The sequence below is a fragment of the Delphinapterus leucas genome, chromosome 14 (assembly GCF_059928025.1).
Source record: "Delphinapterus leucas isolate spDelLeu-1000000601 "Yukka" chromosome 14, BTC_Dleu_Yukka2, whole genome shotgun sequence".
Taxonomy (NCBI): domain Eukaryota; kingdom Metazoa; phylum Chordata; class Mammalia; order Artiodactyla; family Monodontidae; genus Delphinapterus; species Delphinapterus leucas.
Genome location: NC_143142.1, coordinates 72893754 through 72907537, shown reverse-complemented (window position 1 = coordinate 72907537; position 13784 = coordinate 72893754). Strand labels below are relative to the sequence as shown.

Below are 13784 nucleotides of genomic sequence, written 5' to 3'. Positions count from 1 at the left end.
TTTCCTCTTTTTGTGAGTGTGTATGTGTATGCTTCTGTGTGACATTTTGTCTGTGTAGCTTTGCTTCCACCATTTGTCCTAGAGTTCTATCTGTCTTTTTTTTTCTTTAAAAAATTTTTTTTCTTAATAATTATTTTTTATTTTAATAACTTTATTTTATCTTACTTTATTTTATCTTATGTTCTTTCTTTCTCCCTTCCCCTCCCCCTCCCTCTCCCTCTCCTCCCTTTTATTCTGAGCCATGTGGATGAAAGGCTCTTGGTGCTGCTGCCAGGAGTCAGTGCTGTGCCTCTGAGGTGGGAGAGCCAACTTCAGGACACTGGTCCACAAGAGACCTACCAGCTCCACATAATATCAAACGGCAAAAACCTCGCAGAGATCTCCATCTCAACGCCAGCACCCAGCCTCACTCAACGACCAGTGAGCTACAGTGCTGGACACCCTATGCCAAACAACTAGCAAAACAGGAACACAACCCCACCCATTACCACAGAGGCTGCCTAAAATCATAATAAGTCTACAGACATCCCAAAACATACAACCAGACGTGGACCTGCCCACCAGAGAGACAAGATCCAGCCTCATCCACCAGAACACAAGCACTAGTCCCCTCCACCAGGAAGCCTACACAACCCACTGAACCAACCTTAGCCACTGGGGACAGACACCAAAATCAACGGGAACTACGAACCTGCAGCCTGCAAAAAGGAGACCCCAAACACAGTAAGATAAGCAAAATGAGAAGACAGAAATACACACCAAAGATGAAGGAGCAAGATAAAAACCCACCAGACCTAACAAAACAAGAGGAAATAGGCAGTCTACCTGAAAAAGAATTCAGAATAATGATAGTAAAGATGATCCAAAATCTTGGAAATAGAATAGACAAAATCCAAGAAACATTTAACACGGACCTAGAAGAACTAAAGATGAAACAAACAACGATGAACAACACAATAAAAGAAATTAAAAACACTCTAGATGGGATCAATAGCAGAATAACTGAGACAGAAGAACGGATAAGTGACCTGGAAGATAAAATAGTGGAAATAACTACTAAAGAGCAGAATAAAGAAAAAAGAATGAAAAGAACTGAGGACAGTCTCAGAGACCTCTGGGACAACATTAAACGCACCAACATTCAAATTATAGGGATTCCAGAAGAAGAAGAGAAAAAGAAAGGGACTGAGAAAATATTTGAAGAGATTATAGTTGAAAACTTCCTTAATATGGGAAAGGAAATAGTTAATCAAGTCCAGGAAGCACAGAGAGCCCCATACAGGATAAATCCAAGGAGAAATACGCCAAGATACATATTAATCAAACTGTCAAAAATTAAATACAAGGGCTTCCCTGGTGGTGCAGTGGTTGGGAGTCCGCCTGCTGATGCAGGGGACACGGGCTCGTGCCCCGGTCCAGGAAGATCGCACATGCCGCGGAGCAGCTGGGCCCGTGAGCCATGGCTGCTGAGCCTGTGTGTCCAGAGCCTGTGCTCCACAACGGGAGAGGCCACAACAGTGAGAGGCCCGCATACCACACACACACAAAAAAAAAACCTAAAAAAAAAAAAAATTAAATACAAAGAAGGCATATTAAAAGCAGCAAGGGAAAAACAACAAATAACATACAAGGGAATCCCCATAAGGTTAACAGCTGATCTTTCAGCAGAAACTCTGCAAGCCAGAAGGGAGTGGCAGGACATATTTAAAGTGATGAAGGAGAAAAACCTACAACCAAGATTATTCTACCCAGCAAGGATCTCATTCAGATTTAATGGAGAAATTAAAACCTTTACAGACAAGCAAAAGTTGAGAGAGTTCAGCACTACTAAACCAGCTTTACAACAAATGCTAAAGCAACTTCTCTAGGCAAGAAACACAAGAGAAGAAAAAGACCTACAATAACGAACCCAAAACAATTTAGAAAATGGGAAGAGGAACATACATATCGATAATTACCTTAAATGTAATTGGACTAAATGCTCCCACGAAAAGACACAGATTGGCTGAATGGATACAAAAACAAGACCCATATATGTGCTGTCTACAAGAGACCCACTTCAGACCTAGAGACACACACAGACTGACAGTAAGGGGATGGAAAAAGATATTCCATGCAAATGGAAACCAAAAGAAAGCTAGAGTAGCAATTCTCGCATCAGACAGAATAGACTTTAAAATAAAGACTATTACAAGAGACAAAGAAGGACACTACATAATGATAAAGGGATCGATCCAAGAAGAAGATATAACAATTGTAAATATTTATGCACCCAAAATAGGAGCACCTCAATACATAAGGCAAATACTAACAGCCATAAAAGGGGAAATCGACAGTAACACATTCATAGTAGGGGACTTGAACACCCCACTTTCACCAATGGACAGATCATCCAAAATGAAAATAAATAAGGAAACACAAGCTTTAAATGATACATTAAGCAAGATGGACTTAATTGATATTTATAGGACACTCCATCCAAAAACAACAGAATACACATTTTTCTCAAGTGCTCATGGAACATTCTCCAGGATAGATCATATCTTAGGTCACATATCAAGTCTTGGTAAATTTTAAAAAACTGAAATTGCATCAAGTATCTTTTCCGACCACAATGCTATGAGACTAGATATCAATTACAGGAAAAGATCTGTAAAAAATACAAACACATGGAGGCTAAACAATACACTACTTTATAACGAAGTGATCACTGAAGAAATCAAAGAGGAAATCAAAAAATACCTAGAAACAAATGACAATGGAGACACGACGACCCAAAACCTATGGGATGCAGCAAAAGCAGTTCTAAGAGGGAAGTTTATAGCAATACAAGCCCACCTTAAGAAACAGGAAACATCTTGAATAAACAACCTAACCTTGCACCTAAAGCAATTAGAGAAAGAACAACAAAAAACCCCCAAAGTTAGCAGAAGGAAAGAAATCATAAAAATCAGATCAGCAATAAATGAAAAAGAAATGAAGGAAACAATAGCAAAGATCAATAAAACTAAAAGCTGGTTCTTTGAGAAGATAAACAAAATTGATAAACCATTAGCCAAACTCATCAAAAAAAAGGGAGAAGACTCAAATCAATAGAAATAGAAATGAAAAAGGAGAAGTAACAACTGACACTGCAAAAATACAAAAGATCATGAGAGATTCCTACAAGCAACTCTATGCCAATAAAATGGACAACCTGGAAGAAACGGACAAATTCTTAGAAATGCACAACCTGCCAAGACTGAATCAGGAAGAAATAGAAAATATGAACAGACCAATCACAAGCACTGAAATTGAAACTGTGATTAAAAATCTTCCAACAAAAGCCCAGGACCAGATGGCTTCACAGGCGAATTCTATCAAACATTTAGAGAAGAGCTAACACCCATCCTTCTCAAACTCTTCCGAAATATAGCAGAGGGAGGAACACTCCCAAATTCATTCTACGAGCCCACCATCACCTTGATACCAAAACCAGACAAGGATGTCACAAAGAAAGAAAACTACAGGCCAATATCACTGATGAACATAGATGCAAAAATCCTCAACAAAATACTAGCAAACAGAATCCAACAGCACATTAAAAGGATCATACACCATGATCAAGTGGGGTTTATTCCAGGAATGCAAGGATTCTTCAGTATACGCAAATCAATCAATGTGATAAACCATATTAACAAACTGAAGGAGAAAAACCATATGACCATCTCAATAGATGCAGAGAAAGCTTTTGACAAAATTCAACACTCATTTATGATAAAAACCCTGCAGAAAGTAGGCATAGAGGTAACTTTCCTCAACATCATAAAGGCCATATATGACAAACCCACAGCCAACATCATCCTCAATGGTGAAAAACTGAAAGCATTTCCACTAAAATCAGGAACAAGACAAGGTTGCCCACTCTCACCACTGTTATTCAACATAGTTTTGGAAATTTTAGCCACAGCAATCAGAAGAAAAGGAAATAAAAGGAATCCAAATCAGAAAAGAAGAAGTAAAGCTGTCACTGTTTGCAGACGACATGATACTCTACATAGAGAATCCTAAAGATGCTACCAGAAAACTACTAGAACTAATCAATGAATCTGGTAAAGCTGCAGGATACAAAATTAATGCACAGAAATCTCTGGCATTCCTATACACTAATGATGAAAAATCTGAAAGTGAAATCAAGAAAACACTCCCATTTACCATTTCAACAAAAAGATTAAAATATCTAGGAATAAACCTACCTAAGGAGACAAAAGACCTGTATGCAGAGAATTATAAGACACTGATGAAAGAAATTAAAGATGATACAAATAGATGGAGAGATATACCATGTTCTTGGATTGGAAGAATCAATATTGTGAAATGACTCTACTACCCAAAGCAATCTACAGATTCAATGCAATCCCTATCATACTACCACTGGCATTTTTCACAGAACTAGAACAAAAAATTTCACAATTTGTATGGAAACATAAAAGACCCCGAATAGCCAAAGCAATCTTGAGAACGAAAAATGGAGCTGGAGGAATCAGGCTCCCTGACCTCAGACTATACTACAAAGCTACAGTAATCAAGACAGTATGGTACTGGCAAAAAAACAGAAAGACAGATCAATGGAACAGGATAGAAAGCCCAGAGATAAGCCCATGCACATATGGTAACCTTATCTTTGATAAAGGAGGCAGGAATGTACAGTGGAGAAAGGACAGCCTCTTCAATAAATGGTGCTGGGAAAACTGGACAGGTACATGTAAAAGTATGAGATTAGATCACTCCCTAACACCATACACAAAAATAAGCGCAAAATGGATTAAAGACCTAAATGTAAGGCCAGAAACTATCAAACGCTTAGAGGAAAACATAGGCAGAACACTCTATGACATAAATCACAGCAAGATCCTTTTTGACCCACCTCCGAGAGAAATGGAAATAAAAACAAAAATAAACAAATGGGACCTAATGAAACTTCAAAGCTTTTGCACAGAAAATGAAACCATAAACAAGACAAAAAGACAACCTCAGAATGGGAGAAAATATTTGCAAATGAAGCAACTGACAAAGGATTAATCTCCAAAATTTATAAGCAGCTCATGCAGCTCAATAACAAAAAGACAAACAACCCAATTCAAAAATGGGCAGAAGACCTAAATAGACATTTCTCCAAAGAAGATATACAGACTTCCAACAAACATATGAAAGAATGCTCAACATCATTAATCATTAGAGAAATGCAAATCTAAACTACAATGAGATATCATCTCACACCAGTCAGAATGGCCATCATCAAAAAATCTAGAAACAATAAATGCTGGAGAGGGTGTGGAGAGAAGGGAACACTCTTGCACTGCTGGTGGGAATATGAATTGGTACAGCCACTATGGAGAACAGTATGGAGGTTCCTTAAAAAACTACAAATAGAACTACCATATGACCCAGCAATCCCACTACTGGGCATATACCCTGAGAAAACCATAATTCAAAAAGAGTCATGTACCAAAATGTTCATTGCAGCTCTATTTACAATAGCCAGGAGATAGAAACAACCTAAGTGTCCATCATCAGATGAATGGATAAAGAAGATGTGGCACATATATACAATGGAATATTACTCAGCCATAAAAAGAAACGAAATTGAGCTATTTGTAATGAGGTGGATGGACCAAGAGTCTGTCATACAGAGTGAAGTCAGTCAGAAAGAGAAAGACAAATACCGTATGCTAACACATATATATGGAATTTAAGGAAAAAAATGTCATGAAGAACCTAGGAGTAAGACAGGAATAAAGACACAGACCTACTAGAGAATGGACTTGAGGATATGGGGAGGGGGAAGGGTAAGCTGTGACAAAGCGATAGAGTGGCATGGACATATATACACTACCAAACGTAAAATAGATAGCTAGTGGGAAGCAGCCGCATAGCACAGGGAGATCAGCTCGGTGCTTTGTGACCGTCTGGAGGGGTGGGATAGGGAGGGTGGGAGGGAGGGAGATGCAAGAGGGAAGAAATATGGGAACATATGTATATGTATAACTGACTCACTTTGTTATAAAGCAGAAACTAACACACCATTGTAAAGCAATCATACTCCAATAAAGATGTAAAAAAAAAAAATTAAAGCATATTGATACCAAAAGTTACCAAAACACACACAAAAAAGGCAGCAGAATTAGAAATGGATATAGAAAACAGCCAGAAAATAATCAACAAAATGGTAATAGTAAGTCTTTACGTATAAATAATTGCCTTACATATAAATTGATTAAATTCTCCAATCCAAAGACACAGAATGAATGAATGGTTTAAAAAACAAATAAACCAAAAAACCCAAGACCCAATTATAGGCTGCCTACAATACAAATACTTTAGCCTCAGAGACATGCATAGACTGAGTGTGATGGAATGGAAAAAGGTATTTCAAGAAAATGGTAACAAACAAAAACAAAACAAAAAAACCCCAAAATTTTTTTTAAAAAAGGCAGGGATAGCGATAGTTATATCAGACAAAGTAAATTTTAAACTAAAAATGGTAAAAAGAAACAAAGAAGGTCATTGTATAATGATAAATGTGTCACTCCATCAAGAAGATATAGCAAATGTAAATATTTATAAACCCAACATCAGGGCACCTAAATATATAAAGCAAAAACTAACAGAAAAAGGAGAAATAAATAGCAATCCAATATAGTTGGAGATTTTAATACTCTTAACAATAGGTAGATCATCCAGAGAATCAATTTTAAAAAAGCAGATCCAGGGCTTCCCTGATGGTACAGTGGTTAAGAATCCGCCTGCCATTGCAGGGGACACAGGTTTCAGCCCTGGTCTGGGAGAAGACAAGCCACAGAATAACTAAGCCCATGTGCCACAACTAGTGAGACTGCACTGTTGAGCCCCCACACCACAACTACTGAAGCCCACGTGCCTAGAGCCCATGCTCCACAATGAGAAGCTACTGCAATGAGAAGCCCGTACACCACAACGAAGAGTAGCCCCTGCTCACCACAACTAGAGAAAGCCTGTGCACAGCAACAAAGACCCAACACAGCCAAAAATAAAGAAATAAAATAAATAAATTTATGTAAAAAAAAAGCAGATCTGAACAACACTATCGATCAAATGAACCCCATGGACATAAACATTCTATCCAACAATAGAACACGCATTCTTTTCAAACTCATACGGAACATTTTCTAGGATAGACCATATGTTAGGCCACAAAGCAATCCTTGGCAAATTCCAAAAGTTACAACCGCACCAACTTCTCTGGCCACAATGGTGTGAGACGAGAAATTAACAATAGGAGGAAAACTGAAAAATTCACAAATACAATGGAAAGTAAACAACACTCTCCTCAACAACCAATGGATCAAAGAAGAAATTAAAGGGGAAATTTAAAAAGTATCTTTAGACAAATGAAAATGGAAACAACACACCAAAACTTACAGGATGCAGCATAAGCAGTTCTAAGAGGAAAATTCATAGTAATAAATGCCTTTATTAATCATCAATAAAGATTTTAAATAATCAACTGTATGCCTTAAGGACCTATAAAAAGAAGAACAAACTGAGATCACACTTAGCAGAAGAAATAATGATTAGAACAGAAATAAAACAGCAGAAAAAAATGTTTAAAGATTAAAAGAACAAATAGCTGGTTCTTTGAAACAATGAACTTGACAAACCTTTAGCTATTCTAATGAAGAAAAAAAGAGAGAGGGCCCAAATAAACAAAATTATAAATGAAAAGGAAATATTACAACTGATACTCCAGAGATACAAAGGATCATAAGAGCCTACTATGAACAACTGTATGTAGAAAAACTGGGCAACCTAAAAGAAATGGAAAAATTCTTAGATGCATACAACCTACCAAGCCTGGATCAAAAAGAAATAGCAAATCTGAACATACCAATTACTAGCAAGGAGACTGAATCAGTAATCAAAAATCTCCCAATGAAAAAAGCTCAAGACCAGACAGATGGCTTCAGTGGTGAATTTTACCAAACATTTAAAGAAGAATTAATGCCAATCCTTCTCAAACTTTTCCAGAAGCTAGAGGAGGACGGAATACCACAAACATATTTTATGAGGCCAGCAATACCCTGATACCAAAGCCAGAAAAGGACTACAAGAAGAGAAAACTACAGGCCAATATCCCTGACATACACAGATGCAAAATTTTTCAATAAAATAATACCAAACCAAATTCAGCCGCACATTAAAAGATCATTCACCCTGATCAAGGAGGATTTATCCCTGTGATCAAGGACAGTTCAACATATGCAAATCAATCAATGCCATACAACACATTAATAGAATGAAAGAAAAACATGTGATCATCTTCATAGATGCAGAGAAAGGACTTGACAAAATTCAACATCTGTTCATGATAAAAACTCGACAAAGTAGGTATAGAAGGAACACCCCTCCACATAATAAAGGCCATTTATATCAGGCCCACAGATAATACCATACTCAATAGTGAAAGGTTAAAAAATTTTCCTCTAAGATAAGGAACAAGGATGCCCCTCTCACCACTCCTATTCAACATATTACTGGAAGTTTCAGCCAGAGCAATCAGCAAGAAAAAGAAATAAGAGGCATCAGAACTGGAAATGACGAAGTTAAAATTTCTATTTGCAGATGAAATGCTTTTATATATAGAAAATCCTGGAGACTGGTTCAAGATGGCGGAGTAGGAGGACATGCGCTCACTCCCTCTTGCTAGAGCACCGGAATCATAACTGCTGAACAATCATCAACAGGAAGACACTGGAACTCACCAAAAAAGATACCCCACATCCAAAGACAAAGGAGGAGCCACAATGAGACGGTAGGAGCAATGCAATCACAATAAAAGCAAACCCCATAACTGCTGGGTGGGTGACTCACAAACTGGAGAACACTTATACCACAGAAGTCCACCCACTGCAGTGAAAGTTCTGAGCCCCAGGCTTCCCAACCTAGGGGTCCAGCAACGGGAAGAGGAATTCCTAGAGAACCAGACTTTGAAGGCTAGCGGGATTTGACTGCATGACTTGGACAGGACTGCGGGAAACAGGGACTCCATTCTTGGAGGGCACACAAAAGGAGTGTGCACATCGGGACCAAGAGGACGGAGCAGTCTCCCGATAGGAGACTGAACCAGACCTACCTGCTAGTGTTGGAGGGTCTGCTGCAGAGGCGGGGGTGGCTGTGGCTCACCATGGGGACAAGGACACTGGCAGAAGTTCTGGGAAGTACTCCCTGGCGTAAGCCCTCCCAGGGTCCCTCATTACCCCACCAAAGTGCCCAGGTAAGCTCCAGTGTTAGGTTGCCTCAGGCCAAACAACCAACAGGGAGGAAACCCAGCACCACCCATCAACAGTCAAGTGGATTAAAGTTTTATTGAGCTCTGCCCACCAGAGCAACAGTCAGCTCTACCCACCACCAGTCCCTCCCATCAAGCCTCTCAGATAGCCTCATCCACGAGAGAACAGACAGCAAAAGCAATAAAAACTAAAATCCTGCAGCCTGTGGAACAAAAACCACATTCACAGATAGACAAGATGAAAAGACAGTGGACTATGTACCAGGTGAAGAAAGAAGATAAAGCCCCAGAAAAACAACTAAATGAAGTGGAGATGGGCAACCTTCCAGAAAAAGGATTCAGAATAATGATAGTGAAGATGATCCAGGACCTTGGAAAAAGGATGGAGGCAAAGATCGAGAAGATGCAAGAAATGTTTAACAAAGACCGAGAAGAATTAAACAACAAACAGATATGAATACAATAACTAAAATGAAAACTACACTAGAAGGAATCGATAGTGTAGGAATTCCTTCCTACACGAGAAGGAATCAATAACTGAGGCAGAAGAACAGGTAAGTGACCTGGAAGACAGAATGGTGGAATTCATTGCTGTGGAACAGACTATAAAGAAAAAAGAATGAAAAGAAATGAAAACAGCCTAAGAGACCTCTGGGACAACATTAAACGCAACAACATTCGCATTATAGGGGTTCCAGAAGGAGAAGAGAGAGAGAAAGGACCAGAGAAAATATTTGAAGATATTATAGTCAAAAACTTCCCTAACATGGGAAAGGAAATAGCCAGCCAAGTCCAGGAAACACATAGAGTTCCATACAGGATAAAACCAAGAAGAAACACGCTGAGACACAGAGTAATCAAATTGGCAAAAATTAACGACAAAGAAAACTATTGAAAGCAGCAACGGAAAAATGACAAATAACATAGAAGGGAACTCCCATAAGGTTAACAGCTGATTTCTCAGCAGAAACTCTACAAGCCAGAAGGGAGTGGCATAATATATTTAAAGTGATGAAAGAGAAGAACCTACAACCAAGATTACTGTACCTGGCAAGGATCTCATTCAGATTCGATGGAGAAATCAAATCCTTTACAGACAAGCAAAAGCTAAGAGAATTCAGCACCACCCAACGAGCTCCACCAGAAATGCTAAAGGAACTTCTCTAAGTGGGAAACACAAGACAAGAAAAGGACCTATAAAAACAAACCTAAAACAATTAAGAAAATGGTCATGGGAACATACATATCAATAATTACCTTTGGGCTTCCCTGGTGGCGCAGTGGTTGAGAGTCCGCCTGCCGATGCAGGGGACGCAGGTTCGTGCCCCAGTCCGGGAGGATCCCACATGACGCAGAGCGGCTGGGCCCGAGAGCCATGGCCGCTGAGACTGTGTGTCCGGAGCCTGTGCTCCACAACAGGAGAGGCCACAACAGTGAGAGGCCTGCGTAGCCCCCCAAAAAAAAAAAAAAAAAAAGTGAATAGATTAAATGCTCCAACCAAAAGACACAGGCTCACTGAATGGATACAAAAACAAGACCTGTATATATGCTGTCTACAAGAGACCCACATCAGACCTAGAGACACATACAGACCGAAAGTGAAGGGATGGAAAAAAATATTCGATGCAAATGGAAATCAAAAGAAAGCTGGAGTAGCAATACTCACATCCGATAAAACAGACTTCAAAATAAAGAATGTTACAAGAGACAAGGAAGGACACTACATAATGATCAAGGGATCAATACAAGAAGAATATATAACAATTATAAATATATATGGACCCAACATAGGAGCACCTCAATACATAAGGCAACTGCTAACAGCTATAAAAGAGGAAATCAACAGTAACACAATAGTGGGGGACTTTAACACCTCACTTACACCAATGGACAGATCATCCAAAATGAAAATAAATACGGAAACAGAAGCTTTACAATAGACCAGATAGATTTAATTGATATTTATAGGACATTCCATCCAAAAACAGCAGATTACACTCTCGTCTCAAGTGCGCACGGAACATCCTCTAGGATAGATCATATCTTGGGTCACAATCAAGCCTCAGTAAATGTAAGAAAATTTAAATCATATCAAGCATCCTTTCTGACCACAACACTATGAGATTAGAAATGAATTACAGGGAAAAAAAAGGTAAAAAACACAAACACATGGAAGCTAAACAATATGTTACTAAATAACCAAGAGATCACTAAAGAGATCAAGGAGGAAATCAAAAAATACCTAGACACAAATGACAATAAAAACACGACGTCCCAAAACATATGGGATGCAGCAAAAGCAGTTCCTAGAAAAAAGTTTATAGCTATACAAGCCTACCTCAAGAAACAACAAAAATATCAAGTAAACAATCTAACCTTATACCTAAAGGAACTAGAGAAAGAAGAACAAACGAAACCCAAAGTTAGCAGAAGGAAAGAAATCATAAAGATCAGAGCAGAAATAAGTGAAATAGAAACAAAACAATAGCAAAGATCAATAAAACTAAAAGCTGGTTCTTTAAGAAGATAAACAAAATTGATAAACCATTAGCCAGACTCATCAAGAAAAAGAGGAAGAGGACTCAATAAAATTAGACATCAAGGGCTTCCCTGGTGGTGCAGTGGTTGAGAGTCCACCTGCCGATGCAGGGGACACGGATTCATGCCCCAGTCTGGGAGGATCCCACGTGCCGCGGAGCGGCTGGGCCCGGGAGCCACGGCCGCTGAGCCTGCGCTCTGCAATGGGAGAGGCCGCAACAGTGAGAGGCCCGCGTACCGCAAAAAAAATAAAAAAAAATTAGACATGAAAAAGGAGAAGTTACAACAGACACCGCAGAAATACAAAGCATCCTCAGAGACTACTACAAGCAACTCTTTGCCAATAAAACGGACAATGTGGAAGAAATGGACAAATTATTAGAAAGGTATAACCTTCCAAGACTGAACCAGGAAGAAACAAAATATGAACAGACCAATCACAAGTAATGAAATTGAAACTGTGATTAAAAATCTCCCAACAAACAAAAGTGCAGGACCAGATGGCTTCACAGGTGAATTCTATCAAACATTTAGAGAAGAGCTAACACCCAGCCCTCTCAAACTCTTCCACAAAATTGCAGAGGAAGGAACAAACTCATTCTATGAGGCCAGCATCAGCCTGATACCAAAACCAGACAAAGATACTACAAAAAAAGAAAATTACAGACCAATATCAATGATGAATATAGATGCAAAAATCCTCAACAAAATACTAGCAAACAGGGCTTCTCTGGTGGCGCAGTGGTTGAGAGTCTGCCTGACGATGCAAGGGACGTGGGTTCATGCCCTGGTCCGGGAGGATCCCACATGCCGCGGAGCAGCTGGACCCGTGAGCCATGGTCGCTGAGCCTGCGCGTCCGGAGCCTGTGCTCCACAGCGGGAGAGGCTGCAGTGGTGAGAGGGCCGTGTAACGAAAAAAAAAATACTAGGAAACAGAATCCAACAACACATTAAAAGGATCATACACCACGATCAAGTGGGATTTATCCCAGGGATGCAAGGATTCTTCAGTATACACAAATCAATCAATGTGATACACCATATTAACAAACTGAAAAATAAAAACCACGTGATCATCTCAATAGATGCAGGAAAAACTTTTGACAATATTCAACACCCATTTATGATAAAAACTCTCCAGAAAGTAGGCACAGAAAGTATCACTCAACATAATAAAGGCAATACACGACAAACCCACAGCAAACATCATTCTCAATCATGAAAAACTGAAAACATTTCCTCTAAGATCAGGAACGAGACAAGGATGTCCACTCGCACCGCTATTATTCAACATAGTTTTGGAAGTCCTAGCCACAGCAATCAGAGAAGAAAAAGAAATACAAGGAACACAAATTGGGAAAGAAGAAGTAAAACTGTCACTGTGTGCAGACGACATGATACTATATATAGAGAATCCTAAAAATGCCACCAGAAAATTACTAGAGCTAATCAATGAATTTGGTAAAGTTGCAAGATACAAAATTAATGCACAGAAATCTCTTGCATTCCTATACACTAATGATGAAAAATCTGAAACAGAAATTATGGAAACACTCCCATTTACCATTGCAACAAAAAGAATAAAATACCTAGGAATAAACCTACCTAGGGAGATAAAAAACCTGTATGCCGAAAACTATAAGACACTGATGAAAGAAATTAAAGATGATACCAAGAGATGGAGAGATATACCATGTTCTTGGATTGGAAGAATTAATACTGTGAAAATGACTATACTACCCAAAGCAATCTACAGATTCAAAGCAATCCCTATCAAATTACCAATAGCATTTTTTACAGAACTAGAACAAATCATCTTAAAATTTGTATGGAGACACAAAAAACCCCGAACAGCCAAAGCAGTCTTGAGGGAAAAAACGGAGCTGGAGGAATCAGACTCCCTGACTTCAGACTATACTACAAAGCTACAGTAATCGAG

General features: G+C 39.0%; 1 long non-coding RNA gene across 3 annotated transcripts in view; it reads right to left on the bottom strand.

Annotated features, from left to right (window-relative positions):
- LOC111180231 (uncharacterized) overlaps positions 1-13784 on the bottom strand; it is a 54165-nt gene that overhangs the window by 27652 nt on the left and 12729 nt on the right. The window contains exon 2 of one of the 3 annotated variants that reach the window (XR_016387643.1): positions 10565-10749. The exons of the other annotated variants lie outside the window; for them this stretch is intronic. This is a non-coding gene — a long non-coding RNA (uncharacterized LOC111180231). The remainder of the gene's footprint in view (positions 1-10564; positions 10750-13784) is intronic. 3 annotated transcript variants of the gene reach the window in all.